This window comes from Hemicordylus capensis, chromosome 1 (genome assembly GCF_027244095.1).
Source record: "Hemicordylus capensis ecotype Gifberg chromosome 1, rHemCap1.1.pri, whole genome shotgun sequence".
Taxonomy (NCBI): domain Eukaryota; kingdom Metazoa; phylum Chordata; class Lepidosauria; order Squamata; family Cordylidae; genus Hemicordylus; species Hemicordylus capensis.
In genome coordinates this window covers 176,983,681-176,997,424 of record NC_069657.1, presented here as the reverse complement: position 1 = coordinate 176,997,424, position 13,744 = coordinate 176,983,681, and the positions used below count along the sequence as shown (strand labels likewise).

The following is a 13,744-nucleotide window of genomic DNA, read 5'->3' as shown; positions in this document are numbered from 1 at the left end:
CTCAGCAGCAACAATCACTCGGTGGGGGAGTGAATTTTGTCCTTCTTTCCTTCCATTAGAAGCAACCCGAGCCACTCGAAAATATGTCCCTGAGGGCCACACAGCCCTCAAAGAGGGCACTTCTGGGGGAGAGGAGGTGGTTGAAAACTTTTTCCCAGCCTGCATACAAGTGCTTGCGCTGCGTTACTCTAAGCACTCTGTACTGTGTTAGCATTTATTAAAAATATGTGTATACCAATTTTCAACCCAAAAAAAAGTTCTCAGCAATTTAAGGAATAAGAAAATTCCCTATCCTCAAGAGTGCCTGTCTGAGAAGCAAACTTGCTGGAAGACATGATCCTTGTCCCATGTGTCTGGACTGCTCAAGGGCCATGGTAGCAGAAGTGAGTATCTATTTAAAGAGACAGACACTTCCCTGTGAAAAAATAGAGAAATGCAGCCTCAGTCACTGAGTGTATTTTAGATACTCTGAAGAAGCAACCAGAACCCATGAATTGGGCTGCAGTTCCTCTTGCCATACTTCTTAAAAGCATGCTACCATGCTTTTAAATATTATTAGTTTCATTTTTCAGCAAGCTTGAGATGGTCATGCAGAGGGTCAGGACAAGGAGCTGACATCAACCCCTTTTGGATTTGGAATGTTGCATGAGTGTTGGACCTATTGCTCTAATATGTTCAAATACAACACACAGGCTTTAGAAGTAAGAATATAAAATATAAACTGCACATTCAGCAGGAAATATTTAATTTGCATTTTAATTAACATTAAGGCACTCCGAACAACTAAGAGGAGAAAGCTACACACATTTCGGTAGGTCAGAGAATATACTAACAGTGCAGATAAATGTTTTGTAATAAACATGAGAAAGGCAGGCTTATTGGGTCCAAATGTCCATTCCACATCCAGAAATTCCTTTTGTCCTCATTAACCTTTCCCCTTTTGACACCTAGGATATTAAAAAAATGGCTGAAGTTTTAAGGCAAGTCAGTTTGGCGCCCAGATTTATCGTATCACAAAGAGCCACATGATTTGGCACAAGACTTAAGTGTCTGCTCAGGAAGGAGGCCCACAAAGAAGGAGAGGACTGTTTTTAGTCCTCTCTGAAAACTCTGTTGATACTCATTCAGCAAATCATCTACATTGAGCTTTCTTCTAGAAGCTGAACTTGTTTACTCAGGAAGACATTGCAGTAGTTCAGACAGTCCTTTCCCCTTTTCCATCCTTTCCATGCAACAATCCATGCAATGCTGCAGATATAGATATATAAGGATCTCACCCACCGTTGATGTTATACTGATAGTTGACTGAGGAGAGGCTTCAAATCCTACTCAGCCATAAAGTTCACCTGGTGACTTTGGACTCATCACACACTCACTCAGTCTATCCTACCTCACAAGGTTGCTATGAGGTAAAGTGAAGGGTGGGGAAAGCATGAACATCTTGGAGGAAAGGTGGAATAAAAATGGAATTAATAAATATATACCCAAAATAGCCAAGCTAAAATTAAAATTAAATATTGTAGGAGTGTCCGGTTGCTTTGGGGTTTGAGTGGTAGTTGGGTGCCTACCACCCAACCCAGTTTTGGAGGTTCAAACCAGTTCAAACCAGTTCAAACAGAACCAGGCTTTGTTTGGTTCAAACTCGGATTGGCATTGCCAATTCAATGCCCCGTTTGGTTCGAGTTCGAACCTTCAACCGAACCAGTTCAATTTCGAAGTGGTTCAAATTCGAACCTGCTTTATCTACAAATAAAGATCAGTAAGTGAGGCCTTGGAAGGGAGCTGTTGAGGAAGGTTGCACTACTGAGCACTAGACAACTATAGATCTGTTAAAAATGCCAGATAAAATGCCTGTTGATAGTGTGAATTTCAACAATGTCCTATATTTCTAAGATTGCATACCCTCCAAAACTCTCTGAGGGGGACTGGGTATCTTAAAAAGCCCGCTAATCAGTATTTATCCTTGTTAAGGTACTGAAACCTGGCAATGCCCACATCTTCTCTCCTCTTCCATTTCTGGTTTTCTTCTTCCATGGTTGTGGAGCATAGGAGTACTGGCCACTTGCTTTACAGGTTGCTTTTTTAATTGGGTAGAACCTGACCTACTGCATCTCAGAGCTCCGGAGAAGCATGAAGAGAAAGCCACTTGCAACAGTGCTGGGATGGGCGGAGTTGGACCCAGCCCTGGGAGGGCCCAGGGCAAATCACTGGGGCAACTCACATGACCATACTGTCCAATCGATAGCAGGAAGGGCTGAAACTATATATCCCGGGCCCACCCACTGCCTGCTGGGTTCTGCTTCCACAAGGCACCCACTCACCTGGATTAACTGATTGCCTTATAGGGCTGTGCAGGAATATTTTGTTACCCTCTAATTCAGCATAGGAAGTGACCTTAAACTGAGTTAGGACATTGGTCCACCTACCTCAGTAGTGTCTACAATGACTGACTGGCAGAGTCTTCTCCAAGGTTTCAGGCAGGAGTCTCTCCCAGTCCTGCCTGGAGATGCCAGAGAATGAACCTAAGACCTTCTAGGGATGTGCAAACACGTTCAAATTTGAACCACTTCAAAATTGAACTGATTCAGTTCAAAGGTTCGAACTCGAACCAAACCGGGCATTGAACTGGCAATGTCAGTCCGAGTTTGCACCAAACAGAGCCTGGTTCTATTTGTGTTGGGTGGTAGGCAACCAACTACCACCCAAACCCCAAAGCAATCAGACAGTCCTACGATATTTAATGCTTTTTTATTATTATTATAATTTTATAATAATAAAATAGGGTATAATGGGGACTCAAACCAGCCCATTATTCCCTGTGTGGAGTACCTAGAAGCACAAAACTGTGCCTACCAGGGGTGCCTACCACCCACCGAACGCCAAAGCAATCAGGCAATCCTGTGATTATTAATGATTTTCTGAAGATTTTTTCAATTTTTGCATTTTTCCCATAGTGAATAATGGGGATTTGAGGCTGTCCCATTCCTCACCTTTGGGGGGTGCCAGGGTACCCCAAAGTGGGTCTGGGGGTACGGCAGGTCTGGCCTCAACTCCCCCCAGGCAGCCCAAGTTTGTAGAATGTATTGGTTTTTTTTAAATAATTTTTAAAAGATTTTTTTTCCCTTTCAATGCATAGGAGTCTCTCTCCATGCATATAAGTAGAACGGTGAGAGTGACCCTAATTGCTGTGAACTCTGAACTCAGAGTTCACAGCAATTAAGGTCACACACAGTTGTGTCACTGTGTGTTGGTAGTGTGCCCTACTAGGGGCACAAACCTGGGGTGAGTGGTAGGCACCCATGGGTGCCCACCACCCACCAACTCCCAAGCAATGGGGATTTTATGTGATTTTTAATTGATTTTTCCACATTTCTCCCATTGGGAACAATGGGGGTTTGAGGTGGCCCATCTGCCCCATTACCCCACTTTGGGGGGTGCCTAGGCACCTCAAAGTGGGTCTGGTGGCACAGCAGGTTGTGCCAGAACTCCCCCCAGGCAGCCCTTTTGAAGAGCTTTTCATAATATTATATACATACCAGAGAATTCAATCTGTGATAAATGTTAAGAGAGGCCAGAACTAAAAAATTCCTGGGGAAAACCTTGTAAACCCCACCAACTTGGGGCTGCCTAGGGGGAGTTCTGGCACAACCTGCCATGCCCCCAGACCCAATTTGGGGTGCCCAGGCACTCCCCAAAGGGGGGAGTGGGGCATCCTCAAATCCCCATTATTCCCTTTGGGAGAAATGCAAAAACTGAAGAAAAAAAATTGTCAACAATTCATTAATAATCACAGGAGTGTCTGATTGCTTTGGGGTTTGGTGGGTGGTAGGCAACCCTGGGTGCCTACCACCCAACATGGTTTTGTGCCCCTAGGTGCTTCACATAGGGAATAATGAGCTGGTCCGAGTTCTCATTATACCCTCTGTAGAAACTTTTAGAACCGGTTCAAATTGGGTTTCAATTCGAACCAAACCAGAAGGGGGGTTGAGCAAAACCAAAACTAAACCCACCCACCGTGGTTCAAAGCTGGTTTGAATTTGAACCAAACAGGCCAAGCTGGTTTTGTGCACATCCCTAGGACCTTCTGCTGCTGGTGGGAATTTTTTCACCTGCTGATGGCTTTCTTGCCTAAGGGCATTAGTGGCTACTGGGGTGGTGCCTCATTGAATAGAGAGATCCCATCACACTGGCAGGTCCGTGTGGGTATTGGGGAATGTTGAACTATCAGTGGTGTTGCACCTGAGGCATTGTTCAGGTGAAAGGGGGTTCCGTGGAATAGTACTCCTTTAGGCACCCCCCTTAGGCACCCAAGGGTGTCTGGGAATGGAACCCACTTTGTGCACTTGTTCAGTTCACTTATTTAGAGCTTAACTAGGTAAATCCTGACCAGTATTCCCTCTAACTGAGATTCTCAGATGTTGTTGACTATAACTTCCATAATCCCAAAGCAAAAGCCATTGCAACTGGGGATTCTGGAAGTTTTAGTCAACATCTGGGAATCCCTGTTAGAGTGAACACTGATCCTGACTAGGCAAGTCCTTCCTCGACGCAGGTAACTCCATGTTTATTAGGAGGCATCGTCAGTCTCTGAAGTTCTTCTCATGATCCATGAGAAAAGCTTCTGCCAGGTTTGTGGGGAGAGCGGGCTTAGCCCGCTCTCCCCACAGATGATCCTGCCCAGAGCCATGGGCAGTCGGATCGGCTGCTCACACAACTGCCAGTTCTGTCATGGAGTCAGCAGGGGTGGCAGGGATTGGGGACCAGCTGACCCCTGGAAATGAGCGTGGGGGGCACCCTGGAGAGACCCCCAAGGCCAGGAGGCTCCTTGCAGCCTCCTGGTTGGGGTTCTACTCATGTGTCACCACATGCTGCAGTGACATGAGCAACAAAATGAGGACAGAGCGCTCACTCCATTAACCTCATTTAAGGGGAGGGTGTTTTAGGTGGACTAACCGCCTTGGAAGCACTGGACTCGCCCGCAAGCCCGGTGATTCCCACAATCAATGGAAAGCAGGCTAAGCAATAATGGAAAGCAGGCTATTCATGGGAATAGACTCTCTGCCTGCTGCCAGCCTATGAGGTTTGCCTTTTGTGGGAAGGCAGCAGCCACCTGCAAAGGCTGCCTCTTCCACAGGGAGCTGAGACATAGTTCTCACCTGCTTTATAGTTCCTTATTTTTCCATTGCAGATCCATTGCTCTGTCATTAACAATAAAGTGTGTCCCAAGTTTAAACATTCTCAGGTCCTATTTCTTCTTGGGGTCCCAGAGCAAGGACAGCATGGAGGAATATAGTAACCTGTATGGAATCACAATGCTAGGCAGCTTCTGGGATGCCTACAGATTCTCACCTCCTCCATCTGAGTCCTTCAGAAATGTTGGCAGGAAGAGAGCAGGGTTTAGAAAACTTAAAGGAGCTGTTTATGTTGGCTCTGTTTCAGCCTCCCAAAGTCTCTTTGGTCTCCTGATTTAGGGTCATCAGATATGCTTCTGATGATGTGGCATCTATAACTTCACAGGTAACCTTTATGAGCACAAATAGCTCCTTCTGCTTCATAGCTCATTTATGAACACAAATAGCTCCTAACTGGTCTGTTTGCTATCCTACTGTAACTGTTGCAGTGGCTACTATCAGCCTGTGTTGCATTTTCTGAGCCCTGTTCTTCAAAGGATGACTGAAAAACAGCTTAAATTTCTCACTGCAGCCACTTCTTGGTGAATGTTATTTGGAATACATATAGCCCAGCAGTGCAATAGCTTATAGGATACCAGGCATAAGCCATGCATATTGTACAGCACAATCCTATGTATGTTTGTTCAAAAATAAGTCTCACTTTGTTCTATGGAAAGTATTTTGCAAATTAAAAAGCACAATGGCTTACATACTGAGAAAAATTACTCAAACGCGTTCCACTTAAATTAAAATAAATTCAGTGGGACTACTGTAATTTCCTTCAGTATGCCAGCCTATATCTTTATTACTTAAGAGAGCGCCTTCTCTGTCATTAACCCTGTCGCCTATTAAGATCATCTGGAGAGGTCTGGTTATGATTGCTACCAACTCCGTTGGTGGCAACTCGGGACCGGGCCTTCTCTGTGGCTGCCCCAGGGCTTTGGAATGCGCTCTCTGCTGAAATAAGAGCATCTGCTTCTCTGTTTGTTTTTAGGAGGACCCTGAACATGTACCTGTTTTCCCAGGCTTATATCTGAAATTTCAATTTCAATGTCTTTTTATCTAATGTGATTTTTATGTTTTATGAATTTTAAATGTTTTATATCTTATATTATGTCTTAATTTTTACATCACCTAGAGATTTCTATATCAGGTAGTATAGAAATTCAATTAAATACATACATACATACATACACAAAAGAGCGTCTCTTTCTTATCTTTCAGCTTCATAGTTGAAAGCAAAAACTTAAACTTAGGTCTCCCTAGTTTTAGGCTGACACTCTAACCCAGGGGTAGGTAACCTTGCCTCCCCAGCTGTTGCTGAAGTATAACTTCCATCATGCCCAGCCACAATAAACTATGGCTGGAGATAATGGGAGTTGTAATTCAGCAACAGCTGGAGAGGCAAGGTTACCTATCCCTGCTCTAAACACACCACACTGGAATGATAGGGAAATGAATTTGTGCAGAAACACATATGGGAGTAAATACAGTACAATGTAATGTACATTAAACAGTGTGCATGCACAAACATTCCCTCATGCCATCATACATCTACTTCTCCAGGTGGTGAATGACCATTTGTGTAACACAGTTGTGTAGATGAATCCCCAGGTGGTAAGCTGTTTATGTGACTGGTTCTCTATACAGCCAGGGCAATTACACCTACACAAACTCCTGGAGAAAGCGGGGGGGGGGTGTTGTTAGTTTATTTAAAACATTTCCTGGAAGCTACACTCAAAAGTGCCTTATCACCGGAAGCATCGCCCATGTGATTGTCTTATGATATCACATGAGTTACTGTATGAATCAGGCCTAATTTCTGAAAGAGGGCTTATGAAAGGAAATGAAATACATTTAAGGATCAGAGAACCAATGTGCACCATACTCTGCACATTGAGTTTAACTTTCAAAACTCCTAAAGCCTGAGTCAAGTATTTGTGTGTAAAGTGTGGACAAAATAACAAGACTGTGAGATGGATTCTCTCTCGCGTGTGTGCTCTATCTATCTATCCATTTATTTAAAATCAGCAAAAAGAAAATTCCTGGAAACCACTGCAAGTGGCATGAAATATGTAATTAGATTTCTCACTCTCTGTTTATTGAAAGTAAGCAATAATTTAAATGCCTGTTTGGGAAAAACTGTTTTTATAAAAGTTTGTAGCAATGAAGGCAAAATCTTTGTTTGTTTTTACATTTATATTCCGCTCTTCCTCCAATGAGCCAAGAGTTGCATGGTTATGTTTATCTTTACAACAACCCTGTGAGGTAGGTTTGGCTGAGAGATAGGTGACTGGCCCAGAGTAACTCAGTAAGTTTGATGGCTGAATGGGAATGTGAACTCAGGTCTCCCTGCTCCTCATCCAACTTTTCAGGCACAAGATATCACCACAGCAGCCATTTGCAGCCAACAGCAGCTGCAGGAAGGGGAAATTTTCAGTAGAAAAAGAGCAGAGCGGGAAAGGGTCAACCCTTTCCATGACCACAGGTTACAGTCCCAATCTGAATCAAGCCCCGCATGGCTGTTTTTGGATAATGAAGAAGCACTTCAGGGGCGGCCTTTTCATGAGGCAAGGTGAGAGGTCACCTCAGGCAACATATTATTGGGGCAGCAGCAAGGTGGCATGATGCCGTTCTGCCCCCTGCTATTAAAAGGAGGGCAGGATCACACAAGAGGCAGTGCCATTTGGCACCCTACCTCAGATGCATAAAGACCTTGAGCCACCAATGGCTTTTTAAGAACACCTCTTAAGCTTGCAGTTAGGTGGATAATGTGTAATTTGACCTTCAAGTAACTAATGGGGTATTTAGAGTGCAACAGCCTATATGCACCCTCCTTCAGAGCTCAATATTTGCCTCTTAAGGAACATTGATAAAACTAGTGCCAGTTTGTAAAAATCATCTTCCTACATCATAAAATATCCAATCTATGTTACACAGGCTAAAGTCAAATGAGACAACATCATGTTGGGATAAGTGCACATCCCTCCATCAACTTACATTAGTACAGTCAATACACAGAGTGACCCTGAACAAATTGCAAAAGACATTATTCTGATACAATTTTATTCCTGACAATAATTCTTTATAAACAGATAAGTTAAGAAATGTAACTCAAAGTGAAATGAACTTTTCAACAGCATCAATGCATAATACGGAATTGATTAGAATTCACGCTTTAACACCTTATACATTTATGAATACTGCTGATTTTCATCAAACCAGGAAGAGTTTCTGGTTTGCAATTTCCCTGAATTTTTGATAGAATCTAAGGCAGCAAAAAGAAAAACCTGGAGGTACACTGTGCTAGGGGTGTGTACAGACCGGTGGCAGCAGTTTGATCTGAATTTGGACCTATCTGTCGCTCCCTGAACTGATTTGGTTGAACCGAATGGTGGGGCTGATTGACCCAACAGACTGGCTTGAACTGGTTCGATGCAGATCGAACCGCTCTAGCTGGCCCGGTTCATTGTGGACTGGTTTGATCATGAACTGCAGCACACCCCTACACTATGCCCCCCGCCACAAAAAAGTCACAAACTTGGAGAAACTTCACTTCGAGGGGAACAAATTTAAGCAGATCTCTTATCCAGTCTGTGCTATTTTGCTGGAAATCTTACTCAAGTAAATTCACATATAAATCTACTTTTCACAAGCCAATCTATACCATTATATGCCATTCCATAGATACTTGTTCTGAGTACTACATTTCACATTGTCTTTATAGGAAGTCATTCAGACATTACTACCCAGATAACCATATTCTCAAGCTATACTTCTCCTATTAAAATCATTGCTTCAACAGCTGTACTTTTTACTAGACAATCGGAAAAACAGGAAGTGGAAGATGTTAGAAGTAGTTATTCTTAAATATCAAACACATCTTTCATCCATGACATCCTAATTGCTTAGGAAACATTACCATGTAGCTTCAGAACTTCCATTTCAATGAAATTGCTTTAATAGATAAAACAGATCGCATCGCCCTGTGGTAAGAATGCTCTGTTTCCACTGGCTTTCAGTGTCCAAGATTAAGGGCCACTTCATATTGTCAAGTTCCCAGTTCTGAAGTTCTGAAGTGTGCTTGTGCAAGTCCAGCTGAAGCGAATGACAGCTGATCAAGGTGTCAAAGACACTACATATGATTACCTGAACACACGTAATGTGCTGCCTTGCCATGCAGTCTGCCAGAATTGTGACGCTGCGGACAATAAGGGCTTCCCAGAACATACATACATTTATGTTATACTGATATCATCACATTATGATCTTCATGTAAGAATTATGACTACTACTACTACAAATATTTATATACTGCTTTTCAAGAAAAAAGTGTCCAAAGTGGTTTACATAGGGAAAGAAATAAGATGGTTCCCTGTTCCAGTTGCACAACTGCTCTACACAAAAGTGACTTCTCCCTACAAAGAATCAATGGAGCAGCCCTTAGCGGGAAGGGGACAATATGAACAATATGATGAAAGCCCTATTTTTGTGGAAAGTTCAAATTGACATTTTATATACCATTGGGGGGGGTCTTTTCAATTTTAATGTTAGCTTTAAGAAAAGGAGGACTAGAAACCAAAATACAGTACTATCAATACAGCCTACCTTTGAAACATGCTGAATGTGCACCGTGCTGTACAGTCTTTATTGTTTTTGTCCTTGCATTAAGCCAGTGGAATAGGCCACGGATCTTTTCACTTTACAGATGGAAGCTGCAGAGAAGAGGTAGTAACATAAGATGTGAGTCCATGATTTAGCTGCAATGAGCGCTCTGAGGCTCCCAGGTCCATGAACCTCACTCTGACACGTGGGACCACAGTGGCCGCTCAATAAATACATAAACTGAGGCCTGATTTGGCAAACCTGAGGACTGCAACCAATAGCTGTCTCCTGGCATTCAATATTATTAAGAACTGCTTCTAAATCAGCAGCATCTTTACCCTTAAAATGTCAATTTTGAAGGTGCTTGTGACGTCAGGAAATAAAAATTGGGGACAATATTCTAGCCCTTCATGAACATATCATAAGATGAAGCAAATTCATACCCACTGTACTACTGTACTTGAAGGCAAGTGCTACTAACATCATATTGATATTGTGTTATCATAAGGCTGTGCAAGGCTCAGGCAAGCATTCTTACTCCATTTACACCTTCCTGCTGACTGCATTTCAAACAACCCATCTTCCTCCTTTCTGTTTCCTAATCAGATGGTGAGGTGAATTCATTTGCATACACAGGAAAAGTGGAAGTTACATAATATCACCCCTTCTTAGCCAGTATAAAGCTGCATATAGCTGTAGGGCCTGAATGCACCGTACTAAAAAAAAGAACTCACAACCAAATAAACAGGGATAGAACTGAAATGAAATCTGGGTAGGAATTTATTTGATTTGATTATTTAGAGCTTTTATCTCTAAGAACCAAGAAAGTACTCAGAAACAGAAGTACCTGCTTTTGCTGCTTGGCTTGGTATTTTAAATAACATTTTTGATGAATCTATGAATTATTTGTACAGAATCTATGAAGAGTATATATTTTAAATGGTTCTTAACACATCTCTCTTGGAATGCAACTGAAAGAGGTCTCCATAATGCATTCATCCCTGCCCTGTGCATGCTTACTCAGAAGTAAGTACCACTAACTAGATTTGCAAACTAAATCTGGCTTTCTTAATAGATAAATCAATGAGAAAAACAGGAAAAGTCTGAAAACCTATAATCTATGGGAAATATCTGCTCACAAGCCTAATAGCAGCCTTTTCCTTGGTGTGGGCTGCTGAGAAGGCCACATGGATCATGGAGGGCACCTCGCTCCCTCATATCACATGTGCATTGCAAAGCTTCTACACACACACATACATCCCTACCTAAAACAAAGAGAGGGGTCAGGTCAGGGGCGGTGAGGGGCGGGGGAGAATCCAAGGCTACATTTCTGTACTCACTTTCCTGGGAGTGGATTCAGTGACACTGATTTCCAAGAAAGCAGAGGGCCAGATTAACAGTCAAATAACTTCATGTTCAACAATTGGAACTAATATTTGCAGAGGTAAAATCTATCGCAGAACTTAAGGAAGTGCATCCTAGCTGGATTAATTCATGTCAGATGTATCTGCATGTGTTTTCTACAATGTTCCCATAAGGCATCCACAGTTTGCTGACAACTTTATATCTTGAGATAAACTTCTATATCAACAAACACACTTCCACAAAGAAAGAAACTTTTACATTAGGATGTTTCTTACTTCATCTCTTTGTCCTGGGAGAATGCAACTAAAGAAACCACATTTAAAATCAGACATTAGATATGCAAATATGTGTTCAGATCAGAGATACAAAAATTATTCCAATGATTAATTATTCATCATAAAAATGTCAATTAATAATTCTAAAGCATAATAGGCATCCTTCTAATGCATCTTTATTTTTGAGGCCTAAATACTGTTGAATATATGTATTCGACAGAATTCTTGCAACTTGTAAAAAATTCAACAAAGTAAATAAGAAACTGTAAACAAAGGCAAGCAATGAATGTTAATAACCACCAACTCCATCAGGAAAAGTGCCCAGAGTTGAACATCAGTGTCACGGGAAATGGAGGAGCAGCAACTGCCCATTATATCCAAGAATGAATACTAAAGTAACCAGCCTCACAAATCCACCCAGAATTGCTTATAAAAAGACAAATATACTTTTGATGCACTTGCCAATATGTACAGATTTAAAAATGTGGTATTCATCTTTAGAAAGTGAATACATTAGTTTTAGTCACAGAATCCTAGAACTACTAAGTGCTACTATAACATCAATGGGCATAAAACTGATTTGCACCATCTATTTTGACAATGTCGTGATCTTGGAATCTACCACACGTTGCCATTTCAAATTCTGAGAGTACCAACTTCAGAGGAGAGCAGTAGAATAGAAGACTGGTGTACATATAGAAGCTGAGATCCTAAGCAGCAAGTCACAAAATCTCCCATTCAAACCTTACCTCTGCTCTGAACTCACTTGGTGGCCTGAGGCCTCAAAACCTCTGCACCCCAGAAATAGGGACAATTACTTGCTTACCTTGCCAGGTTGTTGTAAGGATTACAGCCAAATAAAATCTGTGAGGTGCATGGAACTCTCAAAAACACTATACAAATGCTAAATGCTACATGTTATTATCCACTAGCTGATAATGGTAGTGTTTGTGAAATGATGTGCAAATTCTGCTACTTGTATACAAGTAAAATATACAAACTATTTCTGATCCTTTTGCTCCAGCTCTTTGGGGAAAAGCTTACACATCAAAGAAGAAATGTGTCTGTTGAACTTCAGTACTAGCCCATGCCCTCCAAAAGTGACTGAATTAGCAAAGGATTTCCTTCATGGTTCAGCTGGTCGCCACACAGAGTCCAGACCATACTTTACTTTATAATACCTTCCATAAATGAATCAAACTTAATTGAAACTACTGAAGGATTGTGTACTACGTCTATTCTAGAGATACACAAAATCATACCATTACAACCAAAACTTACATTTTAAATTTTCCATTTGTCAAATGCCACCCATGGCACTTCCATTAAAATGGCCCTTGTATGACTTACAGATGTTACTCAACGGGGTGGCCTACTATACTTGTCTGGGATAACAAGCTCTGTTCCCAGAACCTTGGGGGACAAGTGAGAATGGTCTCTGTCCTCAGACGGGGGTCCTCTTTTCCTCCATTGGGACATGGCATGCACTAACCTAGGTCTCCTGGCTCTGTTTTCAGTCAGATTTAGAGTCAGGCCATATTGCAAGTCATACTGTGAGGTACTGCTTAATCACTTCTGAAGAAAGCTGTCTAATGCCTTGCATTGGAAAGTTGTCATTTAGGCAGAGGAAGCACGCAGCACAAACCCCTCCCTGAATGCCTAGCTGGTGAGGATGCTCATTTAACTCCTGACATGATTATCAGTTAACAGAGCACACCTCACAATGTAGGATTTCTTTTAAAAGCATGTAGGTTTACATGCTGATAACATGACATTGAAAAGCTCATGTTCACAAGAGCCTCAAATGACCGTGGTGCAAATCTGAGGGTTATTAAACCAGAACAAGTGTCTGAAACATCCTCACAGCTCAAACTCCCCCCCCCCCCAACACCACCCACAACTGCAGCATTTGCTTCCCATCCCTGGATTTCAATATGCTTTTCATTACATTTTCTTTCACAGAGATAACCTCTGTGTTCAGAAGAAACCATATGCATCCACGTAAAACATCATGTGTGAAAATCATGGGCCTATTTTGCCACAATGACTTTTCCTTTGAAGCCGCTCTTGTGTACATCTTCCAAACACATTTAATGACGGCAATAGTACACACTTGTACTCTTTTCAATGGATGTCTACAAATTCTCTCAGAGATCATTTCTGTGCAGAAAAATGTAGTAAATATTTCTGTATAAAATACATGCAAGCACCTGGATTAGACAGCCTTGCATATACTGGCTGCCTGATCTGTATACTCACAGCAAAAAAATAAGTGCGGGAAATGTCACAAACAAAGCAACCCTGGTCGTCACTTCATTGCTACTTTGC

At 42.0% G+C, this 13,744-nt stretch overlaps 1 long non-coding RNA gene across 3 annotated transcripts in view; it reads right to left on the bottom strand.

Moving 5' to 3' along the window:
• LOC128327300 (uncharacterized) overlaps positions 1 to 13,744 on the bottom strand; it is a 152,823-nt gene that overhangs the window by 132,440 nt on the left and 6,639 nt on the right. For all 3 annotated transcript variants that reach the window (XR_008308576.1, XR_008308575.1, XR_008308574.1), the window contains exon 4: positions 9,780 to 9,886. This is a non-coding gene — a long non-coding RNA (uncharacterized LOC128327300). The remainder of the gene's footprint in view (positions 1 to 9,779; positions 9,887 to 13,744) is intronic.